This window comes from Cryptotermes secundus, unplaced genomic scaffold (assembly GCF_002891405.2).
Source record: "Cryptotermes secundus unplaced genomic scaffold, Csec_1.0 scaffold180, whole genome shotgun sequence".
NCBI classification, from domain to species: domain Eukaryota; kingdom Metazoa; phylum Arthropoda; class Insecta; order Blattodea; family Kalotermitidae; genus Cryptotermes; species Cryptotermes secundus.
The window spans coordinates 100,124-116,988 of record NW_019718619.1 but is presented as its reverse complement, the minus strand read 5'-3'; the positions used below and the strand labels follow the sequence as shown (position 1 = coordinate 116,988).

At 40.1% G+C, this 16,865-nt stretch overlaps 1 protein-coding gene across 2 annotated transcripts in view; it reads right to left on the bottom strand.

The window, feature by feature from the left end:
- The window catches only part of LOC111861882 (unconventional myosin-Ia), a 273,865-nt gene extending 258,069 nt beyond the window's left edge, over positions 1-15,796 (bottom strand). For both annotated transcript variants that reach the window (XM_033750543.1, XM_033750545.1), the window contains exon 1: positions 15,615-15,796. The gene's annotated coding sequence lies outside the window, so the exon portion shown is untranslated. The remainder of the gene's footprint in view (positions 1-15,614) is intronic.
- Between the last annotated feature and the right edge of the window lie 1,069 nt (positions 15,797-16,865).

Genomic DNA, 16,865 nt, shown 5'->3' with positions numbered 1-16,865 from the left:
TCGTTCTCAACAATTAATGTTCTTTAAGAGAAGGGGGTGGGGCTGAAACCCAACGCCCAAACCCCAACCTGGAGGACCAGAGTACGCCTTTTTTACCTGTCCGTCATGAGAGACCCTACCTGTGGCAACCCTACCGCAGGCATAGCTCTCACGCTATGCAAGCCCCACCACCCATGCAGTCACATTAAACCATATAAACAAATTAAGATTATGCTATGACATCAAGCCTAAGTGAAAATCTAGCAGCCTACAGCAAGTCAAAAGATCACGACACATATTAAAATATATCCGATTTTCTTTAAAACAAATGGATTTAAGGTCCACGATTTCGAAATATTCCTGTTAAGTATTTTTAGCGTGTTAAATTTTATAAATTTTACTATAGATACATATATATCTACGCTTTATAATTTTTGTAATTCATCCCAATAATATAGAGAAACTCGGAAAATATAAGAGACAGCATTCAACCTTTCAGGCAGGCATTTAAACGCGATCAGATACCTGTCCCTTCGGACTCCGTACTGACGTTATAGAACGTATGATAGATGTTGAAAGGACAAGAGAGACTATAAAAATAATCATTACGGTATAAAGGATTACTTTAAATTACTTGTAATCTAACCAATCAATATACTGATAATTGCACTCACACGTCGATTTTTCTCGTTTTCTCCGACGATCCTATGCCTTTATCTACTGACAACACTGTTAATTCGCAAATCTTTCCTGAGACATATTTCATCTCGGATAATCTTGTATTATTTTGAGTTTATGAAAACTTCTTTCTCCCGTGGCTATCACTGCAGGAATCGTTAAAAACGCGGCAAACAACTGCTGTATTGGGAAATGAATCAATTACGGAACACTGCGCAGATATTGAAATGTCTACCGTTATATTCGTTTTGCTTTGGGAAGTATCTCTAGTAACACCAAAAAATTCTCCGTCAGTGATATCATAATCACGGGATTCTTCATTGCGAAGTGCCACATCCCTGTCCGTGCGTTGTTTCGGCAAATAATCGACGGATATTTTGCATACATTTGAAGCTGTCCAGAACGGCTTCTCATTAACGACTGTGGTTGGTACACACCCCTCGGAAAGCATTTTACTTTAAAGCTAGCACTACCTAGCGTAACACATGCCTTCCTAGCAATTCTTAAAAATTGTTCACTTTCATCAGTACCCTTTGTCGGGCTTTGTAGTCGTATAATTTCATTTCTGGCGGTGCTTCAGATTTATCGGAGGTCTTTTTATACTTCGTCTGAAGCTGTTTAAATCCTTGTTAAGTGTCCGAAGCAGAGGTCATTTCGACTGGAGTAACCGTTGCAAAAGTAAATGCAGTTTCCCTGTATTCTTTGATATTTAAAGCGCCTTTATACTCTCCACTGTCACAGAGTTTCATCTCAGTAGATTTCAGAGGTTTGCTCACAAAATTCATGCCAGGCATCATACCAAATGACCGTAGCAAGAATAAGTAATAAATCTCTTTACTTACTTACTTACTCATGGAGCTGAGCCCTTCTTGAGGAGCCGCCAATTCTGCAGCTACTCAAGAATTTCCCAGCATTTTATGGAACCCGAAGGTTCATCACCGTGTTCACAAGAGCCCTCCACTGGTCCCTATCCCGAGCCAGATCTATCCAATCCATACCATCCCATCCTATCTCTCTAAGATCCATTCTAATATTGTCCACCCACCTACGCCTTGGTCTTCCCTGTGGTCTCTTTCCTTCTGGCTTTCCCACGAAGATCCTATACGCATTCCTCGTCTCCCCCATTCGTGCTACATGACCTGCCCACCTCATAGTAATAAATCTCTAGTTAATTAAAAGACTAAACTCTCAGTCTCGCTTTCCATGTCTTCGATGTTTTGGACACTTCCGGCAAAAATGTAAAAAAAGGTAAAGTTCCTGTGCTTAACTAATTAAGCACTAAGCCATGAAGGCGTATAGGGAGTGGATGTATAGATCCACATTTTCTTGATCTCGGCACCAGCTGGAGATGAGTGGTCAGCGTCACGCCCCGGCCTCTTTACCACCGGGGAAAGAGCCCCCGCTACCCATTGGGTATGAGGTTGGCTGAACCCCAAAGCCGGTCTGGACGAGTTGGAGAAAATTCTTGACCCTACTGGGACTCGAACTCCGACCCCTCAGTCGTCCAGCCCGTAGCCTGTCTGTATACCGACTGCGTTACGCCGGCTCCTATGCATTTTGATATATCTGAACCGGTATCGTGTCGCTTCTACGTCTTTAATGCGATATTCACATCCACTTTCGGAAAGCGCTTTCACGTATAGTACAAAAGCTTTTACTCACAACACTTCACTATCTAGCTATGCTAAAAACATTCGTTGAATGATTCCAAATAGTGTCTTCGATATTTCATCATGTCACATGACTAGGGTTTCACTTGCAAAATTGGAGCTTGTACGTCTAGGTGCTGGTTCTATATTTTCGCACTATTATCGTAACCGTATCCTTCGAAACTAACAACGCGCAAGCCTATTGCGTCACGCTCCGAGAGAAGCTTCTGAGGGCCAAGTGTGATTCAGACTTCGGCATGCACAAATTCTATATAGGCTGTGTTCCTTCTCCTCCACTCCGATATCAGTTGCTTCTGAGAAACAAGGGACAACAAACTGACGTTTGTAGTACAGTCAAGAACTAAAGTGAAATACTTATCAGCCTTGGCTTCTTGGAGAATGTGTTTCCTTGCTTCCGATACCATTAGTTCAAACAATCCGTTCTGTTTAAGATCTCCATCACAATGACCACATTTCATGCAACATGTCACTCCGTAGTTCGATCAAATTTCGCTTATATTTCAGTTAATCCGTAACAGCTTCCATTAATAGTTTCATACAGCGTTTCCGAAGTCTCACGAAATGCACTGTTATGTTATGGACAATTGAAATTATATGTTTCACTGCAGAGTGGCAGTGTTTCTTTCCTTTCCTTTCCTTATATACTCTAGCACGGCTTTGTTTATTTTGGATTTTTGCTGAAAGATGTCAGAGATTCCAAGCCTTAGTATCGTCCCTTAAGTGACCTTGTGATAATTCGTGCCGTAGCAATCAAATGCCAAGATGTCTCCAATGCGACAAGCCGCCACTGGTTAAACTACCTTTGACATCCGTGCCCATGCCATGCCATTTAAAACGGAAACAAACTAAGCGATCTTCTGTCTCGAATAGACGAGCACGGACAATTTCACCATCAGGCAGTCGCCGTTTCAAAATCGTGTTTAAAATTGTGTCGTTTTCCTTTGGAAAACTGTGCCCTTCTAATTCCTCAAGGGGGCATTTATTTGTTATCAAATCTCAAGCTACGTTTGGCATTGTGTCTCTCCGTTTAGCATCAGTAGAACTTGTGTAAAGACCTGCCTCAAATGCAAATGACATGGACGCATACTTCATCTCGGTTTCAGTTTCACTTTCAAAGTGAACTTTTTTCCCACTTTTCGAGAGCATCAACTTATCCAATGATCCTCTTAAACTCTCTTTGAAGACAACATTTTTTTTATCTTCTCTTTCTCCTTTCCGCTCCAGATAGATACTTCATAAATTTATCTGTTACAGTTTACCTTCCCTACTCACAATGCCTGCAAAAAATAGCGTAAGATTAATCGTAGGAGACTGAAAAATATCGACGAAGTAATAACCCGTATAAATGAGAAAAGTTTCTGTTAAATAAACCATAACCTTCCTCAAGTCATCGTAACAGAAATAAAAAAATAATAAGTACACTATCTACATGTGTCTCTGCTCACGCTGTTAGTCTCCATGACGAGGATAAAACTAAACGTAGAATATAAATCTAATCCTAATCAGAAATTAGCACAGTTTACTTATAACAGGGAGTCTGGCACCATCCATTACAGTTCTTAATGACGGCCGAGTTTTTTTAATGCCGACGTTGTGACGTACAAATTTCTAAAAAGGTAACGATGTGAATACAAAAATAAGAAACGTAACTCTCACATTTTGAATATGACAACACGACTGCCGCGTCTGTGCGCCTCGAGACTTGAACGTTGCGTCTGGCGTGGGCGTCGAGTGACTGGTGTAATTGGGATGGAATTTGTGGGGGGGGCGAGAGCGCGGGGCTCGTGCAGTTGGACCGTTCGCACATGTCTCTCATATCTCTACAAGTAGTGTTACAATTCATGTCCCATTTTGCAGGTTGGTGTGACTCTTTCCCGAATCATTTATGTGTTCAATAATGCATGGCACCTGACGTAACTTCATAGACACTTCCTACTGAGGTTCTAAAGGTGACAGAGTGATTAGCTTAGATAAATACAATGTTTTGATTAGTCTTATCATCATCATCATCAGTAATCTGTCAAGACGACAGGTCCACAGTCTCTTTCAAAACAATTCCTCCACTTAATGCGATCTAGAGCTTTCTCCTTCAAATGACAGTATCCTCTTCTGTCCCCAAGGTCATCCAGCATCTTCTTACGTCTTCTTCCTCGTCTTCTTGTCACTTCTATCCGCCCATCTATCTTTCCTTCGATAGCTTCTTTTAGAAGGCAGTTTCTGCGTAAAACATGACCAATCCAATTAGCCTTCCGTTTTCTTATTTCATGTAGGATATTCCTCTGCTCACTGACTCTAATTAACACTTCTTCATTTCTCACATAATCGGTCCAACTGATCTTCTCCATTCTTCTCCAACACCACATTTCGAAACTTTCCAGATGTTTCTGATCTACTGCCCTAAGTGTCCATGTTTCAGCCCCATACAGAGCTATGCTCCAAATGTAGCATTTCACTAGTTTCTTCCTCAAATTTAAGTCCAATTTGCTGGTAAAAAGATTCTTCTTCTTGCTAAATGCAGCTTTTGCCATGGCAATCCTGGATTTAATTTCACAAGTACACCTTCCATCATCTGTTAACAAGCTACCCAAATATTTAAAACATTTCACATTCTCCACTTGTTTTTGGTCTATCTTTATTGTGACTGGGGTTGGTTGTCTCGAAATTTTCATTACTTTTGTTTTCTCCACATTCATTTCCATGCCATAGCACCTTCCAATTTCAATTAGTCTATCAATCATGCCCTGTAGCACAGTTTCTTCCTTAGCCATTAACACAAGGTCATCTGCATATTTCACAGTTTGAATAATTTGCCCTCCTACTTTGAAGTCACCGAGCCCATCCAGAGCTTCCTTGGTAAGGCATTCGCTGTACAAGTTGAACAGAATTGGTGATAAACAGCATCCTTGTCGAACTCCTCTTCCAATCTGCACACTTCCTGTCTCCCCCCTGTCCAGTCGTACTCTAACTTTCTGATCCATGTACAATTTGCTAATCAATCTTCTTTCATGCCAATCGATACCTGTTTCTTTCAGGATCTGCATTAATTTGGTCCAGTTTACCCGGTCAAATGCCTTCTGCCAGTCTATGAAGCAAACACACAGTTCTTCATCTATCTCCAAAGTTCGTTCCGCTATAATTCTCATCATCCCAATTGCATCCCTGGTTCCTTTTCCTCTTCTAAATCCAAACTGATCTTCTCCAAGTACATCCTCTATTTTCCTTTCAATTCTTCTTTTAAGTATCTTTGCTATTATCTTTGCTGTATGTGCAATAAGACTTATTGTGCGATGGTCGCTGCATTTTGTAGCTTTTGTCTTTTTCTTTAAGGCAATCATTGTAACTTCTGTAAAGTCCTTGGGCCACTCTCCACTTTCATATATGGTGTTCATTAGTTTTGTCAGTGTTTTCAAACCACCTTCTCCCAGTAACTTGAGCACATCTCCAGGTACATCATCATCTCCTGTAGCCTTTCCCTTCCTCATTTCCTTGATAGCTTTTTCCACCTCACTTTGTAAAATATATGGTCCTTTCTCGTCTGTATCTACTTCTTCTTCCGGTTCAACTTCTAAGGTTTCTGGCCGATTAGGTCGATCATATAGTTCTGAAATATAATTTTCCCAAATTTTCAGCACTTTCCTCTGATCTACTATTCTATTCCCCTGGGAGTCTTCGATGCCAACATTTTGAATCCCATGATTCTCTTTCCATCCTAGTTCTTTTGTCTTCATGTACATCAAATCAGATTAGTCTTATACGTGAAAGGATAGTCAAAATGTAACCAGTCACTGGCAGGAGTGTATGCACTAACCACTGGCATAGGCCGCGCCATAGCTCAATCGGTTAGTCGCTGGCTTTCCACCGCGGCGGCCCGGGTTCGATCCCGGGTCTGGTCAAGTGGGATTTGTGGTGGACAAAGTGGTGCTGGGGCAGGTTTTCTCCGAGTACTTCGGGTTCCCTTGCCAATCTTCATTCCACCAATTGCTCCACAATCACCTTCACCTAACATCTGGGGCTGGTACAATAGGCCAGAAGTGGCCGCAGTAAAAGGGACTTAGTACCACCCCACTAGCAATAATAATAATAATAATAATGAAAAAAACACTGGCATAAATTACATGCGTCAAAAATATCACACACAGACACATACTGAGAGCGAATTTCAGTATCTAAAAACTCCCAGTCCATAGAAATAATACTACTTCCCTAACAACTCACAGGACCATTATGCAAGCACAGATCAGATTCAATGCCTGTAGAATAGTTCGTCTGTTATAACTAATGATATGTAGACTGATATGCTACAAGCCGGAAGGTCGCGGGTTGGAGTCCCGATGTGGTGGATCCTTTTTTTTCAGTTTACCTAATCCTTCCAGCCGCACTATGGCCCCGAGGTCGACTCAGCCTCAACAGAAATGAGTACCAGGAATCTTCCTCGGGGGTAAAGTGCGACCGGCGCGTAAGGCTGACAACCTTACCACCATCTGTGAGACGATTGTCTATATAGTGTTGGACTCTCAACGTCGCACAACCCTATGGACCTCCATGGCCTGTTACAGGGATAGAAAAAAGAAAGAATAAAATTTGATGTCAATGTAGGGCACACAGAAGCCATACGAGTATTTCTTAATCTGCCTCTTACGCAGTTTAAAATATAGACCTTCATCACATATTTTTGCGTGGTAACTAATCAATAAAGGGTAGAAAACACTGCGGGTTGACAAATTTTAAATGCGTATTCAAGAGAATTCCAACCGCCTCTTAGAAACTGTTCCGACGACAGCCCTTGCATTAGAAGCTATAATAGGAAAGCTTGAAACAATCACAGATCGCCCATTCGCATACATTTTGGACGAAAACTGATCGGTAAAAATACGAGTATACGAGTTGCAAGATGATTCTCATAATTTACAGGTAAAATCTTCTTTACATTATTACGTTTACAAAGATGAGGCGGTCAGGACATGTACCACGCCTGTCACCGATAAATGCGAAGCGCAGGTAACACTTTGGAGCTCCAAGCATAGATGGCATAATATTAAACAGGATATGAAAGAAACTGGCGTGTACACAATTCAGTTGACTCAGGATATGATCAGTGGCGGGATCTTGTGAACATTTACGTAACTTCGGGTTGCACAGAAGGCAGGGCACTGACCAGCTAAGTACACTGAGAAACATAACAACAATAAGGTGGGGTATAAGGATAAGAGTAACCAGTTTCACTAACACAGCTAAGCACAATATGCGGCAAGTAAGAGGCAATAATACAAAACTATCTTGTTTAGAGTACCATTTGCGCAATCTGAACTCTGGTCCTTGCTGCAACATCGAGATGTGTGATCCTGTGTAATAACGATGCGTTTGTTGCCTTCCTCTCTGTGAAATCCGAGAGCTTCTTTCCATTCAGACGGGGATCGGCAGATTACATTCCTTGTGATCTCCTCATTTCATTTGTTCGCGCGGTTTAGAAAAAATGGGAAGTCAGATCCATTTAACGTCTTGCTGTCTCCAAGTCTTCGTTCAAGATTAAAGAAGACGTCTTAGCCACAGAGCCTGAAACTCAGTTTCTAAACACTCGGGTTTACTGAGTAAAAACAACGTATAAGATATTCAAAAGAACACAACGTCGCTTGAACTGAATGTTTCCCTTCTCACGAGAAATGGTGGGAGACACCTGCTCTTCTGGGTCCGTCAGAAAGAGATAACCCAAGTCACAGAACAAACCGCCAGTATATTATTATTTATTATTTTACTGCAATTGGGTTTGCACCCGGCAGTAGTAGTCCTACCCTAGTACAGAAATACTACAGTAACAGCAACACAAAATACAGCAATACAACACAATACAATAAAACGTATTACCCAATACATCAAAACGTAATCAAATACCGTAAGAACGTAAAGTAAAATACAATAAAAACGTAAATAATATACAATAAAACGTAACTCAAAACTACATGTTTGAAGCTGTTTGGAGTATGTAACTGAGTAAGGCTGCCAGAGTTATTTGTAGATACAAGTTTAAATGTCAAATAAATCCGATTACCAATCCAAAACCGTCTATGGTCACTCCATTGCGTCACATCCTCCCACCTACAATTATGTCTTCCTAGTGGTCTCTTTCCTTCTGGCTTTACCACCCAAATCCTATATGCATTCCCCTTCGTCCCCTACATTCCCTGTCCATCTCAGCCTCCTTAACCTATATCATTCTTATTTTATTGGCGAAGAGTACACGTTTACGATATATCAGTGTCTACACTGTTGCACAGATATTTATACAAATGGGAGCTTTTCACTAAACGTCATCAGGCAATTACGATTTTCAGAAATATTAATCTACAATAAAGCCTGGTTTACGTAAGTCTTCACTCATCCCGTAAACTCTTAAACAGATTCTGCTGAAATTCAATATTAAAGACTTTCATTGATTTGACTTTTATTATTGGTATTTAAATTCAAAAGAACTCGTTGATAATTTCTTTTTGCTACATTATGAAGTAAAAGCTTCACAAACTTGTCCGTGTTTACAACTGTTGACGAGTCACACTTTTATAGAAACGAGGACTCAGAGCGTATATAAATATCCTATTAAATTTACGGCAGTAGTTGTTTAGCATAGATGTAATGACCGTTCGTGAGAGGAACGGTTTGAATGTATATATATATATATATACATATGCCGGTCACGGTAGCCGAGCGGTCTAAGGCATGCACTGTCTTCGCTCGCTCGGAAACCGAGATCGTGGGTTCGAATCCCACTCAGGGCATGGATGTTTGTGTGCGTTTTTCTGTGTTTGTCTACAGGTAGAGGCCTTGCGACGAGCTGATCACTCACCCCAGGAATCCTACCTTATGTGTAAGATCTAGTAAACCGAAGTGAAACGGAGAGTTTCATGGAGGTAGGCCTAGGTCCAAATGAGGACTGTAGCGCCAGGGAATACATATATATATATACGTGGTAGAGACATTAAGTTCGTGGAATGTGGTCCACTGTAGTGCACTGCAACGACGCTTCGCGGCCATTTCACAAACTTATTGACTGTGGTATTATATATATTGTTAATATGGGTCCACTTTTGATATGATGTTTGCGGAACGTCTTGATCGAGTAGGAAGCAAACCTTCTCCGTATTCAGGAAGTCCCGAGCAGAAATGTGGGCCAGCAAAAAGACTATTCTAACCGAGCTGGTTCACGGTTTTCTTCAGCAGCTCTGGATAAATTTAGGTAAAGTATTTCAAATTAATCCACTACCATCTTCCTCCACCCTCTTTCCAATTCAATATTCACTAATCTCTCTGCTGCTGATGGCGTCGTTGAGTAAACCAAGAATAAATACATGACATGACGTCAGAAAAGTGTTTACTGAATCTCTGCAAGTATGTTGTCATTTTCTGACAGATTCTACAACACATTAGCAGACTTTCAGCCTACATCCCGCTCTCGAAAGGAATCAAAACATGGCTCTTCATTTTATGCTCACTAATTAGTAGTCCGTAACAATAATAATACACTTCGTGATCACAAATGAGATCGCTGTAGGTGAATTTCGACATGTAAACTGTATAAACTTATAATCACCGAACAATTGTATTTTGCTTGCGGAAAATTTTAATTGGGCGTATAAAGTTACAGCTTCATCTCTCATCCTAATTGACTGTTAACTCTGCAGAACTCATACACACTGCTATCATTATTTATTATTCTATTCCCGTTGCTCCCTCTGGAGCCTAGGGAATCCGTTAAACTCCGTTTCACTTCAGTTTCTTAAAACTTAGGACTCCTTAGACGGAGAATAAGCCCTCCCCAAGGTCGCTACCTACACAGGACAACACAGAATAAACGATCTCGGTGTTTGAGTGGGCGAAGATATTTCATCCCTATCATTCGTAATGAGGTGAGGCTTAATCCACTTGGTACTGCGGCCAATATTGGCCTATGGTGCCAGCCCCAGATGATAGATGATGGTGACTGTGGAGCAATTGGTGGAATGAAGATTAGCAGGGGAACCGAAGTACTCGAAGAAAACCTGCCCCAGTGTCACATGACCTGACCCGGGCCCGAACTCTAACCGCCGCGGTGGGTAACCGCCTGAGCTAAGGCACGGCCTATTTCATGCCTTAGACCGCTTGACCACTGTGATCAGTTAGAGCAGGGGTCTCCAAACTTTTCGAACCGCGGGCCACATTAGGTAATTCAGCACTTTCAACGGGCCAGATAAAATGAGAAATTAATAACTCTAGGCATATGAGTTTTATTGAAAGCACAGAATTTCATAAACTAAATACAAAGTACATGAGAATAAATTATCGTATATTAATGACAACAGACAGTAGCAGCAAATGCTCATATTTTCATCATAAATTATAATAAAACAATTAATGTGAATGATGGAACTCTTTTTGCATTCTTAAAATCTGATTAAATTGAGGTTCAAATTTTGAAACGCTAATCACAAGTAGCGACTTTAAATGTTCATCGGATAAATTTGCCCTGTATTTCGACTTGATGTACTTCATCTGGGAAAAAGTTTGTTCACACAGATATGTCGTCCCAAAAATGGAGATAAATTTACAAGCAAATTTCTTTAAATTTGGAAATTGCTCAGAGTTCAGAAATTTCTAAAATTCGATCAAATTTCCTTCCTTGTATTTGTCTTTAATATGATAATTTTCCTGAAGTCCAATAATTTCCATTTGAATTTGACTTGAGACATCTGCAGCATCACAGTCAAACGGATTTTGAAACAATCTAATTTCCTGAGCACTGGAATCCAAATCAGCAAATCGCTTCCGAAATTGTTCTTTCAAACCTGAAATGACTAAATCTGCAAACGAGGAAGGAAATTCTGCTTCACCCTTTTTATGCAACTCTGCACAGTACAGCATACGAACAAAGTTACAATTTTTCACTTGGCTTTCCAGAAGTATCAACTTTGCTCTGAATGCCTTGATAAGTGCAAATAAATCACAGACTAAGTTATTTTCACCCTGCAACTTTAAATTCAAATGGTTCATATGGTTCACCACATCAGCAAAACTGCTAATTTCCAAAGCCACTCGGTATCTGATAAAAGTGGTTCGTGATGGTTTTTCTCGGTAATAAACATAACAATTTCATTCCTGAGCTGAAAGAAGCGCGAAAGAACCTTTCCACAGCTAAGCCATCGAACTGCAGTATAATATGTCAGGTCCATAAGCGGAATCACATTTACCAGTACTCACTGGGAAATTAGTTCAAGTGGCGCATTTCTGCAGAATTCTTTCGCCGGCCGGATAAAATCACATCGCGGGCCGCATGTGGCCCGCGGGCCGTAGTTTGGAGACCCTTGGGTTAGAACCTACTGTACTACTGTATACATTTCTAGGCTTAGAGATATACTACTGCTAAAGCAGAATTTTGTTTTGTGAATAATTTATTACTATACCGACCGAGTTACCGCCGCTTCTCGACGAAGTTAGTGCAAACTTTAGCGAATAGAGAGTGTTGCGTGGTCAGCGCAACGAACCCCCACGGCTGCTAATTTCGGTTTTCTAGACCGGAGCCGCTGTTTCCTTGAAATAGCTCCTCAATTAGCCTCACAAGGCTGAGTGGACCCCGTTCCAGACCCACTATTTCTCACAAAATCTGGTGGCGCTGGGAATTGAACCCGGACCTCTGGATCTGTAGACAGTACTTAAATACAGAGTTAGAACTGAGCGGGCTGGAGTAGCAATAAAGACCTTGATTTGTATTCAAGATGTTCTCGTTTGAATCTCAGCGGCGCCATCGACTATTCTGACGCGTTTCGCGGTTTTCAGTATGTTAAAAATTATATCTGCATATTACATTTACTAAAATCTTATACAGATGGTCCTAACGGTGTAAATATTACGTCTACTCAGAGAGGAATACATACACTGTTAGGCAGTCTAGCTGAAACCAGGCTAACCGAACATCACAGAAACAACGCAGAGATCCTAGCACGCTTACACATGTAATGTCTTCCCCATTAACTTCTATCAGATAAACCCTTAATTAGCGATAAGATAGTCCGGATTGTCTGGATAATGTGGGACCCTCAACGTCTCACAACTCTATGGGCCTTCACATCCTGGTACAGGGATAGCTTTACTTTACTTTACTTCACACAAGGGGATAAACGATGATACAGGATAATGAAGAATCACAAACTTTCGCAAAACAGTTCATGTTTTTTTTTTCAGAAACGTGGAACAAAAAAATCTAATCATGCGATGTTGTTATTGTTATATTATTATTATTATTATTATTATTATTATTATTATCATCATCATCATCATCATCATCATCATTATTATTATTATTATTATGACCACACCGACAACGCAACCGCCACTAGGATTTGCCTTCTTCTTTCTTCAAAGCTTTTAGCCTACGGATCTGCTTAAATATGTACGTAAGCAAACAGAAGCTCAAAATATGCGACTGTCCACCCATATCAACAACATAATATTAATCTCTATGAACAATTGAGGACGGGTTGAAGCTGCGTTGACAAATAGTGTTCAAGCGTAAGCTTCCACGGCGACTAAAGTGACAACATCTCGAGGGACCGTCGCGTCAAATCGAAGTACAAGTCCACCGTTTCGGAGACCTGCTCTGTTTGGCTGAACAAAAAGGTTTAATCACAATGTTCAAGTGTTACGAAATGTAATTTGTAATTTAAAGTAATTTCTGTGTCAATAAATGGTGCTCATATAAACAGCATTTCTTCGTTTTGCATGTCTACATGTGACATCAAATGCAAAGCTATGTTTGACGTTTGCTTCTATTTCGTTTCTTGCTTTGTTTACTCTTCGACAATGAAAATGGGATCGATATATTCCTCCGAAACGTCGGGATTTTTTTACCGAACTACATAGGGTTACAGCCCAGAAGACCGTACACTTCATATTCACCGCTATGAGACACTCAAATTCATCATAGCTTTTGTTCACACTTCATGCAGTGGACTTAAAACACTAGAGATGCCTTCGTACTCATTTGAATATACCAAAAAAGGAGCTGCCTTAATGTAACATAAAAGACAACTTCAACAATCCGTTGCAATGCGAGTAAACAAACGTCCTGATTTTCATGATAGCCCCCACTATCCCGATAAATAAAAACTTGAATTTGTTTTTATCCAAAATTGGTCTGTAACCGGTCTAGTGCGTGGCTCTTTGAAGGGTCCGAGATCGAATCTCGGACGCCGCTACATCACTGTAAGTTTAGGAGTATGCCTGCCTACTTCTGGGAATAAGGTGGAACTTGTTTTCCAGATGTGGGAGTTCTGAGTCAGGAGGTGCAGTTCGAAGAGTAATACGTGAAGGACACATGCCCAAACCTCTCTCGCTGTCCAGTCAATTATTGTAATGTCGGTTTGGGGCTTCTCACCCTATCGCGGGTCGGCAAGGCCACTACCGAGGTTAATATACCGACCCCTCCTGAGCAACGATTTCTACGGTGTTATGAAGTTCATAGTTACAAGAATGAAAGCAGTGTGTGCGCTCAAAGACAAAAGGAAGCCTGCTATAAAATTTTATTCAAGCCATTTTCAGATTTTCTGTTATAAATATTATGTGCTTGCCGTGCAAAACGGCTTATGCAGTTTAGTAAGTGTTCGTTGTCTTTACATTAAATAGATGTTCAATAGTGAGTGCTTCTTGTATCGTATCTTACAACAAAGAGAAAGGGGAAAGTGCTCTGACCTAACCCCACATCATACCATCCTTCGTCATCCGTGAACCACCGCTCCTCCGTTGCAATCTACGCAATCCTCTTACAAAGTCCCGTCCGATCCTGAACCCAAGACGTCGTGCAAGGATACCGCTGAATGAAGCGAGCATCTAGAGGATCTAGAGTGAACCAAGCAGCTGAAATGTACTTATCCTCAGTGGACGCAGTCCACTGGCGCCCATCTAGAAGTAGGCTGGTAAGCAAGAACTGTGGACGTCGCAAAACTATCGAGCAAAGCGGCGTAATATATACAGAAGCCCCAGAGCGGTTGTAAGTCTTCTCTCGCTCCGCTTAAGAAGCGCTTCAAATGCGTGGAATTGTTTCAAAATGTCCTTTAAATTCACGAAATAAATCAGCGCTAAACTCTAAATTCTAAACTCGCGCTCAGTAATAATTAGTCCTACTATAAAAATTCTGGAGAAATGATACCTGAGGCGACTGAATTGTTTACTAGTTGTTTACACCTGCTTCCGCCAGTTTCGCCATTCAGTGTTTTCTGTACGCTTGCGGTGTATTATGAATGCATGTAAACGTACCTCATATACTAAGAAAGTTAATATGTCACTCTTCCACTAGCCAAGTTCGAGGTTTGGTTGTGCATACTCATTTTCTTTAATTCCATAACCTCATAACCTTGGAGTAAATGAAGCAGACATTTAAGACCATATGTTATACTTAATTTAAGTGTGAAAATACGAATAAGCCTACAAAAGTAAAGAAATTGGCATTAGTATAAGAACAGTACTAATTTTGGGAACCGTTGTGAATCTGTAGGAAAATTACAAATCAATATTCAGAAACTTGTTTATATTTCCCGCTGAGGCTGACAAGGATTACTACAGAGTGCCTTCGAGCAGTATTTCGGATACAGCACATATACACAGACGAAACCTGGGTCAGGTTTAACCATTAGCAAACAATCTAAAGTCATTAATATTGCCCTATGCGGCAACGAAACGCAAACATTTCGACTTCGGTAGATTACGCCTCAGAAATTTGAAATAAGTCTTAAAGATTCAATGCCAGTAACATCAAGTCTATTGCAAAACATACGAATACCACCACAAAAATGATGCCTGTAAGGTGTTCAGCACGGAATTAATGAATATTTCGCTAAAATATAATCACAAAAGGAACATAAACTGATGTAATGTCTAACATTCTATTCTACTTTCTCACACTCCTAAAATTAAAAATTAATGTCATATAGATACAGAACTCTCTAATAATTTATATGTAAGTGGAATCCAGAAGTATTAGCAAAAAATAAATCATCAATAGCATCATTAAGGCTGAATTAGTTTATAAGTTAAAGAGTATCCTTTCTTGAATGAATATATCTTTGGGATAGTTTTTTATTTAGTTTCGTTGTTCGGATTGTATTAACGCAATTCGTTCTTAAAAGTGTTAGATAATTGCCAATGAAATCTCACATTTTGAAGTTCTCAGTGTTGGATTCTGCAGTCCGAAACACATGACGGTATGACTGGACGAACTTTGACAGATAACTAGAGAAAGGATTGCACGTAGTTGGAAGAAATGCTTACCCAATCTTTCTCCGGTTTCCTAAATTCTGAGGATCCCGGTTCTATCCATGTTCACGATGAAAAAGCACACACATTTAGTCCTTTGAGACACATACTTATCACAGCTTTACACTTGTGTCTCATAATTTCATGCACAATTTCAGGAATAATCCTCCGACATCTTTAACCCGAATCCGGCCATGTTTGACTGTGCAAAAACAGATTTGAATATCAGCGCCATCATGTAGGATATTGCACAACTGTAATGATTCGTACTTGTATCGACCGCATAGATAGCGCTTGCAGTCACATTTCACCGGCAGAAACAGAAATATGAACTAAACATAAAAGAATAAAATAAAATAAAAAAGAAATAGAAGGGCCGGATGAGCATTGCCTATGCCATTTTTGTGTATACATTTTTTTTTTTCAAAATGTAAAAAGACAGAAACCGCTATGATAGAATAAGATATTAATAAGAATGTGCTATAGAGGGTTGGATGGGTATTGTCTAGGTCATTTTTTCAAAATAAAAAAGAATAATCATTTGGAACGAACTGGAAGAAGAAAGGCAAAGACGAGCTTGACAGATTCTGTCAAAACACCGAAAGTGGCAGAGGAAAGAGCTCCTTTGAAAGGTTCTACGGGAATGGCTCTTCTCTGTAGTTCCGCAAACTAAAATGAACCATCCTGCCTTCATGTCAACTAACTGTATGTGAGCAGGCCACTCCGGCCTTCAACAAGCTTAAATAGATTTAACATTGTGTCCACGACTGAATGTGAATGTAGTGGTGGGTTCCAGATGGAGGAACATAGCTTCTGGGATTGTAAACTGTATGAGGGCTAAAGGGCAACAATGATCGACATTTTGTCTAAGAACGAGATAAAAGAAAACAAATTTGTGCAATGTGTCTATTACTTCATAAACAAAATTCCTAAATTTATTTTTAAAAAAGGAAAGGAGTAAATGTACAAACAGCAACGGTATAGCCTTACAGTTAATACATATATATATATATATATATATATATATCCATGGGTTACACAGGAGATGATGAGTAAAATGGAGGAGCGAAGGAAATGGAAGAATGTCAACAATGAAGAAGGCAGGAGGAAATACAGGAGACTCAGGAATGAATTGAAAAGAGCCACGGACAGGGCCAAAAAGGAATATCTTGAGAAGATATGTAATGAGATTATAGAATTTCAAAGAACAGGACGTTATGATTTGATGTACATGAAGACAAAAGAACTAGGATGGAAAGAGAATCA